We start from the raw sequence: 12,683 nt of genomic DNA on the forward strand, positions 1-12,683 counted from the left end.
AGACGTGGGGCGTACCCAAGCCAAGACACATATGTAGCGCCCCCTAGCTTGTCTGGCTATGTGTTGGAGTGCGCCCCCGAATCCTTTCCTTTGATATGAGATCTCTCTCTAATGTTAATCAATGCAGAAAGGGAACTAATTATTTACCACATACAAACAGGAAGTTAGATTAATTTGAGCAGTATCAGTACTAACAACTGGCGATGTACAGTATAGTTTTAAATACATTCATCTCCCCCCAATATCGGTCGTATTTAATTCTTGCTTACCTTCACAGTAATATAACATTCCTTTACCCTCTTTTTAGAACAAAGATGTTACCTTTACCAATGAATTATCAACTGGGGGAAAGAAAGAACAAAAAAAATGTACAAACATCATAAAGTTTAACGGTTTACTGGAAATATGCACATAAATTAAAATGTTACTGAACAGTATTTCTCACCCCAATCAGGACAATACCCCAAATCATTACGTATACAATCTTAAAGCCGGCAGTTGTATTCTAAACTGAAATAAACCTACAATGAAAACCTGAGGTGAAATTAGGTACCCAATCGAGTCAGCGATGCAGGCCTGAGGCGAGGCTGGTGAGCGGAGAGGCCCAAATAACTGGCCGCTTCACGTCAAAGCGCCAAGGAAAAAAAACTTGCCCTGTTATGGCTGGTTGTTGGCGTCCTCACGTGAGCAGCGCTGTGGTGGCGCAGCGGAGGAAAATGGATGTCCACATCCCAAACAGGGGGGTTTTGCCGGGATCAAAGTTCGTGGTCCTGGGCGTAAAGCAGGAGGGCCGAGTAGGCTACTTGCACGCACAGTCCCTGCAAACTTCAATTAGCCAGCTAGGTTTGGCTAGCGTTCTCCGGCTCGTCGCGGTAAAAAAAAAAACTCAAAAACCACATGTAACCCTAAACAATGTGGGGAGAATGTTCTTAAGCGATACAGTTAGTGTATCTTGCTCACATTCCCCCGTCACCAATATAAAGCTGGTGTTTTACCAACTTTTCTTAACTATTCTTCTTCTTTCCGTTACTTCCCCCATCCTCATTCGCGACAGGTTTTGGAACGTAACCTCGCGAATGTCCGAGGTCTGACTGTATATTTCTCAGTACAAACGTAGTGTGTAATATGAAATTAATATGTTTTTTGTGATATTTCTCAACAGTTTGGATTAGAAGAGATAAACAAATCACATAAATATAGTCATTCTCATATGTGTTAAGTAGAACTCTTGTATGTTTTTTATACAGTAATTGCAGCAATGGACAGGGCAGACATGTTCGACCCCTATCTTGATGGTCCCAGCATGTTTACTGCTGGGGGAATGCTGGCCGCCCCTGGGCCAAGCATGACACCATTCCCTGGATCTGTGGGGCTGCAAATGCCCACACCTACACCAGTGTGGAGCGTCTGGCCCCAGCAAGGGAGCGAGGCTCCCGTTCCACTCCTGCCACCAATCACCATCCCTGTTGCGACGGAACCACCCAAGAAGGGTAAACGGCGTCGCCAGAAGTGCAGAAACCCCGAGTCCTTCAGCTCGAAATACCAGAGGCTGATGGATGTTACTTATGGGACTGCACAATATTGGTCCATGGACATTGGCTTAAATTGTGCCACTCCTGAAAGTAACACTAGTACGTCAACCCACGCAAGATGTGGGGTAAAGAGGAAGTGGTGCAGGGAGGCAGAGGTCCAGGGTCAGGACAGTGAGGAAAATGGTGGCCAGAGTGGAAGTGAAGAACTGGAAAGAGCTGCCAAGCAGAGCAGGCAAATGGCTGCAGAAACTGAAGCTAGCCGGCCATCTGAGTCTCTAAACCATCCTGTGCCAGGATGTTCTACAGAGCAGCACGGGTGGAATGCTGTTCCCTCCTGTGTGGAACAGAACTGGAACCTGGAGGACCTGGAGTTGCTGAACAGCATCCTCCAGCCTGATGAGAGGCCAGTCCCTGCTGCAACAATGGACTGGCCTCTAGACTCGTTTGAGGGATGGGTCTCGGACCTGTTTCTGGACCCATGCTTAAATAGTTGGGAAACCTCCTGGCACAGCCAAACACCTGAGACTGCCCACGTGCAGGATGTTTCCCAATTACCTGGACAAGTCCCTGTCTCCCAAGTCGAAGGGAGCCAGGAATCCATGGTGGAGCCCCAGATCCAGGTGCAGCAGGAGAGCTCAGGGAATACACTTGACCCCGAAGAGCTCATCCTGCAGCAGATCCTGGTTGAACTTTTTAAAAACTGTAAATAGTGTGGGGGCATTCTGAAATAAAAGTTTTATAGCATGTAACAGTGTTGTCTTTTAATTGTACAACGTACTTAAAAACTTACACTCAGCTGGGTGAAGGCATGGTGCTCATACATATATGTTATCAGATGGGCATAGCATGGCCCTAGAACCTTCATCAAATAAAAATGAGATCCAACGAGTCCTCAGAAACACAGGAGTGTCTATCCTGCGTGCGAATGTGTGAGACGGAGGGAGAGCCCAGCCTTGAAACACCACAATGGATTTATCTTCTGTGCCACGCCCCCTGGTGGATCTGGAGTGTCCTGTATGTGTGTTGCCTTCTCTCAGTCTCACTGCGGATGAGTTTCCCCTGTGTGCCTACCTGAGGCCCACATTAAATTCCATGAAAAGCGCCTCTGGAGGGGAGAATTGCAGCTAACCTGCACAACTGCAATTTGACTTTTTCACATTTCTCTAATAGCAGTCCTGTTCCTGCCTCCCCCCGCCAGAATGTTCAGTCCAACGCTACCTTAATCAGCTTCATATGGTCTTTAATAAGCTAATAATACATGTGGCAGGTTGAAAGCAGAGTGGGTTGGAATGAAAACATTCTGGCAGGGGCACCGGGTGCCAGGAACAGCACTGCTAACTACTATCCTAATATATTAATATAGTCACCCCTTCACATTCTTGAGGGCTAAAGGCGGAAGATCTCCATGAATGTGACAATATCCACATAATACTTGGGCCCATTATATATGCTAAATTAACGGTGCTAAAAAGTAAAAAAAAATATTCACAGGTGAACTGTGAGATTGCGTGCTCATAGAAGCAGCTAACACATGAGTGAGGCTTCCCGCCGAGACGAAGACGTGGGGCGTACCCAAGCCAAGTCACATATGTAGCGCCCCCTAGCTTGTCTGGCTATGTGTTGGAGTGCGCCCCCGAATCCTTTACTTTGATATGAGATCTCTCTCTAATGTTAATCAATGCAGAAAGGGAACTAATTATTTACCACATACAAACAGGAAGTTAGTACTGATACTGCTCAAATTAATCTAACAACTGGCGATGTACAGTATAGTTTTAAATACATTCATCTCCCCCCAATATCGGTCGTATTTAATTCTTGCTTACCTTCACAGTAATATAACATTCCTTTACCCTCTTTTTAGAACAAAGATGTTACCTTTACCAATGAATTATCAACAGGGGGAAAGAAAGAACAAAAAAAATGTACAAACATCATAAAGTTTAACGGTTTACTGGAAATATGCACATAAATTAAAATGTTACTGAACAGTATTTCTCACCCCAATCAGGACAATACCCCAAATCATTACGTATACAATCTTAAAGCCGGCAGTTGTATTCTAAACTGAAATAAACCTACAATGAAAACCTGAGGTGAAATTAGGTACCCAATCGAGTCAGCGATGCAGGCCTGAGGCGAGGCTGGTGAGCGGAGAGGCCCAAATAACTGGCCGCTTCACGTCAAAGCGCCAAGGAAAAAAAACTTGCCCTGTTATGGCTGGTTGTTGGCGTCCTCACGTGAGCAGCGCTGTGGTGGCGCAGCGGAGGAAAATGGATGTCCACATCCCAAACAGGGGGGTTTTGCCGGGATCAAAGTTCGTGGTCCTGGGCGTAAAGCAGGAAGGCCGAGTAGGCTACTTGCCTGCACAGTCCCTGCAAACTTCAATTAGCCAGCTAGGTTTGGCTAGCGTTCTCCGGCTCGTCGCGGTAAAAAAAAAACTCAAACACCACATGTAACCCTAAACAATGTGGGGAGAATGTTCTTAAGCGATACAGTTAGTGTATCTTGCTCACATTCCCCCGTCACCAATATAAAGCTGGTGTTTTACCAACTTTTCTTAACTATTCTTCTTCTTTCCGTTACTTCCCCCATCCTCATTCGCGACAGGTTTTGGAACGTAACCTCGCGAATGTCCGAGGTCTGACTGTATATTTCTCAGTACAAATGTAGTGTGTAATATGAAATTAAAATGTTTTTTTGTGATATTCCTCAACAGTTTGGTTTAGAAGAGATAAACAAATCACATAAATATAGTCATTCTCATATGTGTTAAGGAGAACTCTTGTATGTTTTTTATACAGTAATTGCAGCAATGGACAGGGCAGACATGTTCGCCCCCTTTCTTGATGGTCCCAGCATGTTTACTGCTGGGGGAATGCTGGCCGCCCCTGGGCCAAGCATGACACCATTTGCTGGATCTGTGGGGCTGCAAATGCCCACACCTACACCAGTGTGGAGCGTATGGCCCCAGCAAGGGAGCGAGGGTCCCGTTCCACTCCTGCCACCAATCACCATCCCTGTTGCGACGGAACCACCCAAGAAGGGTAAACGGCGTCGCCAGAAGTGCAGAAACCCCGAGTCCTTCAGCTCGAAATATCAGAGGCTGATGGATGTAACCTATGGGACTGCACAATATTGGTCCATGGACATTGGTTTAAAATTGTGCCACTCCTGAAAGTAACACTAGTACGTCAACCCACGCAAGATGTGGGGTAAAGAGGAAGTGGTGCAGGGAGGCAGAGGTCCAGGGTCAGGGTAGTGAGGAAAATGGTGGCCAGAGTGGAAGTGAAGAAATGGAAAGAGCTGCCAAGCAGAGCAGGCAAATGGCTGCAGAAACTGAAGCTAGCCGGCCATGCCAGGATGTTCCAGTGCCAGGATGTTCTACAGAGCAGCACGGGTGGAATGCTGTTCCCTCCTGTGTGGAACAGGACTGGAACCTGGAGGACCTGGAGTTGCTGAACAGCATCCTCCAGCCTGATGAGGCCAGTCCCTGCTGCAACAACGGACTGGCCTCTAGACTCGTTTGAGGGATGGGTCTCGGACCAGTTGCTGGACCCATGCTTCAAAAGTTGGGAAACACTTGAGACTGCCCATGTGCAGGATGGACATGGACAAGTCCCTGTCTCCCAAGTTGAAGGGAGCCAGGAATCCATGGTGGAGCCCCTGATCCAGGTGCAGCAGGAGAGCTCAGGGAATAAACTTGACCCCGAAGAGCTCATCCTGCAGCAGATCCTCGTTGAACTTTTTAAAAACTGTAAATAGTGTGGGGGCATTCTGAAATAAACTTTTAATAGCAAATAAGAGAGTGTTGTCTTTTAATTGTACAAGGTACTTAAAAACTTACACTCAGCTGGGTGAAGGCATGGTGCTCATACATATATGTTATCAGATGGGCATAGCATGGCCCTAGAACCTTCATCAAATAAAAATGAGATCCAACGAGTCCTCAGAAACACAGGAGTGTCTATCCTGCGTGCGAATGTGTGAGACGGAGGGAGAGCCCAGCCTTGAAACACCACAATGGATTTATCTTCTGTGCCACGCCCCCTGGTGGATCTGGAGTGTCCTGTATGTGTGTCGCCTTCTCTCAGTCTCACTGCAGGTGAGTTTCCCCTGTGTGCGTGCTACCTGAGGTCCACATTAAATTCCATGAGATGCGCCTCTGGAGGGGAGAATTGCAGCCAACCTGCACGACCGCAATTTTGGACTTTTGCTCAGCGTATTTGACATTTTCACATTTCTCTAATAGCAGTCCTGTTCCTGCCTCCCCCCGCCAGAATGTTTTCAGTCCAACGCTACCTTAATCAGCTTCATATGGTCTTTAATAAGCTAATAATACATGTGGCAGGTTGAAAGCAGAGTGGGTTGGAATGAAAACATTCTGGCAGGGGCACGGGGTGCCAGGAACAGCACTGCTAACTACTATCCTAATATATTAATATAGTCACCCCTTCACATTCTTGAGGGCTAAAGGCGGAAGATCTCCATGAATGTGACAATATCCACATAATACTTGGGCCCATTATATATGCTAAATTAACGGTGCTAAAAAGTAAAAAAAAATATTCACAGGTGGACTGTGAGATTGCGTGCTCATAGAAGCAGCTAACACATGAGTGAGGCTTCCCGCCGAGACGAAGACGTGGGGCGTACCCAAGCCAAGACACATATGTAGCGCCCCCTAGCTTGTCTGGCTATGTGTTGGAGTGCGCCCCCGAATCCTTTCCTTTGATATGAGATCTCTCTCTAATGTTAATCAATGCAGAAAGGGAACTAATTATTTACCACATACAAACAGGAAGTTAGTACTGATACTGCTCAAATTAATCTAACAACTGGCGATGTACAGTATAGTTTTAAATACATTCATCTCCCCCCAATATCGGTCGTATTTAATTCTTGCTTACCTTCACAGTAATATAACATTCCTTTACCCTCTTTTTAGAACAAAGATGTTACCTTTACCAATGAATTATCAACAGGGGGAAAGAAAGAACAAAAAAAATGTACAAACATCATAAAGTTTAACGGTTTACTGGAAATATGCACATAAATTAAAATGTTACTGAACAGTATTTCTCACCCCAATCAGGACAATACCCCAAATCATTACGTATACAATCTTAAAGCCGGCAGTTGTATTCTAAACTGAAATAAACCTACAATGAAAACCTGAGGTGAAATTAGGTACCCAATCGAGTCAGCGATGCAGGCCTGAGGCGAGGCTGGTGAGCGGAGAGGCCCAAATAACTGGCCGCTTCACGTCAAAGCGCCAAGGAAAAAAAACTTGCCCTGTTATGGCTGGTTGTCGGCGTCCTCACATGAGCAGCGCTGTGGTGGCGCAGCGGAGGAAAATGGATGTCCACATCCCAAACAGGGGGGTTTTGCCGGGATCAAAGTTCGTGGTCCTGGGCGTAAAGCAGGAGGACCGAGTCCCGCGGGACCCCGCTCCCAATGCAGGGCTCTACCTGGGAGTACAGCAACGGGGCAGGTGTGTCGCCTCAATCCTGAAGTGCCAGATTTGTGCCCGTTGTGCACTATCGCTTTGCCGCACTTCACACAACACACAAAGTTCAGCTCTTTACCCTCTTTGTTTGTTACAATTTTAAAGTTTTTCCATATCTCCGATTTCCCCAATTTTAGTTTTGTTTTATATTCTCCCTTTGTAATTTTATTAACAACATCAGCTGCATCCTCCATCCTGCTAAGCTAACAATTTTGGGACCCGCTATCTCTGTTGCTCCCGCCCGCTCCCGCCCACGACAATCTAAAACCCGCCCAATCCCGTGAGATTTGCGTTGGGTCCCGCGGGACCCGCGGGATCCCGCTCCCAATGCAGGTCTCTACTGCAAACTTCAATTAGCCAGCTAGGTTTGGCTAGCGTTCTCCGGCTCGTCGCGGTAAAAAAAAAACTCAAACACCACATGTAACCCTAAACAATGTGGGGAGAATGTTCTTAAGCGATACAGTTAGTGTATCTTGCTCACATTCCCCCGTCACCAATATAAAGCTGGTGTTTTACCAACTTTTCTTAACTATTCTTCTTCTTTCCGTTACTTCCACCCCCTCCCGGCCATCTTCTCCCTCGCCTCCCTCTCGCTGATTGGATTGTTCCTTCAGGTAGTTTTTTCTTTTTCTTTTTTCTTAAAGTAACTAAATTCTTATTACATATAAAGAGAAATTACACTTTTTAAACATCAAATTAAATACATCAACATTTGAAATTAAACACCCAAATTTCCCATAGGGCTACACATATATCCCATGGTATTTTTCTTTTTTCTTTTTTTTAACCAAAAATTACTTTTAGTATGAAAGATATACTATGCACTTACACAAACAAATAATAAATGACACAGATATATGATATGTCATTCAAATCATTTTCCGCATTGTTTATATTTTTTTGGCCTCCTCATCATCTGTGAGGTATTGTGGTCCTTCGGCATGCTCCCAAAATATTCCCATTTAATTTATCACAGCCAACTAAAGAATAAACTGAAAAATGTAAAATTTGCCACCTTAGAGGGACGACTATCCTCTTTTTTCCTCACTTCATTTGATGTTTTCTTTACACTAAATCACTGAAGAACAGTGGGTTTGTGTTGTGATCAGTGTGCCTGGTTGTAAGAATGTCAAACCTTAATGGGATCCTGAAATCACAGGTTGATGCCCCCCCATATGTTTCATGTCCACCCATCCATGCATTTTCTGTATCCACTTGTCCAATTCAGGGTCACATGGGGTCTGGAAACTATGCCAGTAGCATAGGTGGTTGCAAAGAAGGGAATAACTTAGGATGCAGTGTCAACCCACAGCAGGAATCTTACACTATTCATGCATATGGACAATTTGGCAGAGGTGTGGACTCGAGTCACATGACTTGGACTCGAGTCACAATTTTAATGACTTTGGTCTCGACTTGGCACTCGACTCGGACTTTAACACCAATGACTCGTGACTTCACTTGAACTTGAACCTTTTGACTTGAAAAGACTTGATACACCAATTGACCTTACACCAAACAAAAAGTTTATTTTAAAAACGAATACATTCCTTGAATTAATTAACGTTAACTGTATTCATTTCCAGCCAGTTTATACGAACTCCCCAGAATCCCCAGCTCACAACACAACATCCAATCAACTTGCAGAAGCGAAGCATGAAGTAACGTGATTTTGCAGAGCGCCAGTCTGACAAAAATGATACCTAGGTTTATTTCATTTGCTTTCACAAATTATGAGGTGGTCAACAAGAAACGAACTGCAGTATGCAAAACATGCGGGTCAAAAATTACAGACAGAGAGGCTACAACATCCAACTTCGTTCGACATCTGAAGTTACACAAAGAAAGGTAAGTCGAGGCTAATGTATAATGACTATAATGTCTAGTTAATATTAGCCTAATGGCTTGGCGAATTCTAGCTTGCTAGTTAAATCATGTGGCTGGAAAGTCATTTTGCATACATTGAAAAAAGTATTACGGGTTCCCACACAGATGTAAGTCCGAAATAAGATGACAAATCTACTTTTAATCAGACAGCTAGCACTACAATGTGCTAACCTCGATCGCAACAGTGAAATCGCACGGTAACCTAACGTTACCGTTACTCCCGTCATTGAAATAGTTTAATTTACACTGATTACTGTGTAAACGGTTTATCTGTGTTTTGAGCCTGAGCCGAGACACAGTCATTGCACCCAAGACATACACAGCTGGCAGATGGTAGCGCCATAATCAGGTCTTAAAAAAATCAACTTGAATGATCAGAATTGACTATATTGTATATGTGTTATACTATTATATATATGATCAGATATTATGGTGTTACCTGGTGTTATTTTAAAAGCAGATTTGTACTGTAGTAGTTGGTTACCGTGGAGATTTTTTTTTGTATTGCTGTACCATTTTCAATGCAGTTAATGTTTATTTTATTATGAAACAGTCTGCTTATTATTTTTTCAATTAATTGGTTGTTTGATTTGAAAAATTCTGAAAAGAATTGATACCCAACAGCCTTCAATCTTACAGTTCATGGTCATCCGTGTAGAACAGTACAGCATGACTCATCCACAGCAGAAAGCTATCACCAATGCAATACTCTCTGACTTGGTTATTGATTGCAACTTGCCCTTGTCTATTGTAGAAAACAAGAGTTTTCGGCACTTTATGACTGTAGTTGACAGTAAGTATAGCCCAGTATGTCGCAGAACACTGTCATCAAAAGTAGAGGACCTTGCTTCAGAGAGACGTTCAAAATTGAAAACTGAGTTGAGGAACATAGACCATGTTTCAGTCACTGTGGACATTTGGTCTGACCGAAAGATGAGGGGGTTCCTTGGTGTAACAGTGCACTACATAGAGAAAGAAACGGAGAGGATACAGCTTAAGTCCAGTCTCCTGGCCTGTGACCGCTTCAGAGGCTCACACACAGCTGACAGGATCTGTGAGCTGTTTGAGGCCATATGTGATGAATACAGCATTAAAGATAAACTGGACTATATTATAAGTGACAATGCTGCCAACATGCAGAAAGCGTTTACTGTATGCTTTCCCACTGAACAAGAAGATGAAGTATATGATGAAGACCACCTTGATGACCCAGAGCTCTGGAATGACCTAACCCAGGAAGATAGGGTAACAGTAGATGCTGCTATGGCAAAAAAACAGCGCTTGCAGTGTTTTGCACACACCCTCCAGCTTGTGGTTGGAGACAGTTTGAAAGAAACAAAAGTGACAACTACTTCTCTCTCTAAGTTATCAAAGCTCAGCTCACTTTTGCACACGAGCACAACATTCAGAGATGCATTTGATGCTGAATTTGGAGAACAAAGAGGCATTCCTGCTGTTGTCAATACAAGATGGAACTCAGCGCTAAGGCAAGTGAAGGCAGTTTTCCAGTATGACTATTTAAAACTCTGCCATGTTCTAGAAAAGGCTGGACACAAGGAGTTGCTGTTTACAGTAAGGGAGTGGAATTTGTTGAAAGAGTTGTTGGACATCCTTAAGCCGTTTGGAGAAGCAACAGATTTGACACAAGGTGAGAAGATGGTTACTATCAGTTTTGTGGTTCCCTCTGTCCTGTCCCTGAATCACCACCTTGAGAAGCTAAAGCCTCAAGCCCGATTCCTGAGCGGCCTGGTCAGAAATCTCCAGGCATCCCTAAACAAAAGATTTCTTGGAATATTCATCAATGTGAAGATGGCTAGGATACAAGATGGAATCACTGCCCCCTTTTCAGATCTAGTCTACCTCAAAGCAGCTGCCTTGGATCCTGCCTTTTCTCTGATGTGAGTGGAGCACCATGTGATGGTCAGTCGTGAGGTCAAGGCAGAAGTAGAAAAACAAGTGAAAGGTACATATTGAGTTTAATGTGTGTATGTATATCTGTGTAATATATATATATATATATATATATATATATATATATATATATATATATATATATATATATATATATATTCCCTTTATTATATACATAATTTATTCATTCATTCATTTAAAATCTCAAATGTTTTCCTGGATCTGATCTTGCATGATGCTGCAGAGACTGAGCCGCCCGTGTCTGTTGTTGATGAGGAAGAGCAAGATGAACTTGGGCAAGGGGAAGGGCTATTTGCTGCATACCATAAGAGGCAGAAGAAGAGTGTTGGTACCACTCCAGCACAACAGCTAAGTCACTACCTTGACATATCTGAAGGTCAGAATGCCCTTTCATTCTGGGCAATGAACAAAAAAGCTCTTCCTTCACTGTTCCGAGTGGCCATAAGGGTCTTGGCAGTGCCTGCCTCCAGTGCTCCAGTGGAGCGAGTTTTCAGCTACAGTGGCATCATACTATGGCCCCATCGTGCACAAATGACTGACAGACTTTTTTCCAATTTGGTCTTTTGCAAATGTAATCCTTAAAAGGGCTCTAGGATAACAAAAAAGCACAATCCTACAGATGATTAAAACTGTTCATGCATTTGTTCTGTTTATGCATCTGTTGTATTTACCTCTCTCTCTCTTTCTATCACACACACATTCACCACACACACACATTCACATATAGTACAGCACATGTAAAGTAGGTCGGCAACTTTAGAAATATATATTCTAGAAAGCATCTGTTGTTTTTTACATTTTTATTTAATTTCCACATAAAACATGCAGCTACATACAGTATAATGTCACTTTAACAGTAGTCGTACAGAAAATGTATTTTATTTAATAAACATTGGTTCAGTATGAGATGAGGTTGGGTATTGTAAAAAAGGACAGTAACAAAAATAATGCTGTTGTACTGGGTTAATATTTACTGTGAAATGCAATGTCAGCACTCCTTTTTTTCTCTGATTAAGTTCAGTTGCACTTGCTGCTGTCCAATAAATACACCTTTTTAGAAGCATTTATAATTTCTGAAAATTATTTATTATTACCTAGTAATAAAATAACATATTTGGTCAAATGACTTGTTCAGGACTCGAAATTCAAAGTTTAGGACTTGGGACTTGACTCGGGACTTGCATGTCTTGACTTGGGACTTAACTCGAGACTTAAGTGAAAGGACTTGAGACTTACTTGTGACTTGCAAAACAATGACTTGGTCCCACCTCTGCAATTTGGTAACTCCAGTGCACTGCAGTATGTTTTTGGACTGTTGGAGAAAACACAGGGAGGGCATGGGAACATGCAGATCTGAGACAGAGCGTCTTTTTACATCAAACATTTTTTTAAAAATATAATGAATTAATTAAGCTAACTTTTAAATGAAATGAGAGTGTTTTGGGACCATATTTAGGGTTTAAACTATAGAAATAAGCACATATTACCATTTCTAGTGACTCTACCAAACATCCGCGAATCCTCATTCGCAACAGGTTTTGGAACGTAACCTCGCGAATGTCCGAGGTCTGACTGTATATTTCTCAGTACAAACGTAGTGTGTAATATGAAATTAAAATGTTTTTTGTGATATTTCTCAACAGTTTGGATTAGAAGAGATAAACAAATCACATAAATATAGTCACTCATATGTGTTAAGTAGAACTCTTGTATGTTTTTTTATACAGTAATTGCAGCAATGGACAGGGCAGACATGTTCGACCCCTATCTTGATGGTCCCAGCATGTTTACTGCTGGGGGAATGCTGGCCGCCCCTGGGACAA

This window comes from Paramormyrops kingsleyae, chromosome 13 (genome assembly GCF_048594095.1).
Source record: "Paramormyrops kingsleyae isolate MSU_618 chromosome 13, PKINGS_0.4, whole genome shotgun sequence".
NCBI classification, from domain to species: Eukaryota; Metazoa; Chordata; class Actinopteri; order Osteoglossiformes; family Mormyridae; genus Paramormyrops; species Paramormyrops kingsleyae.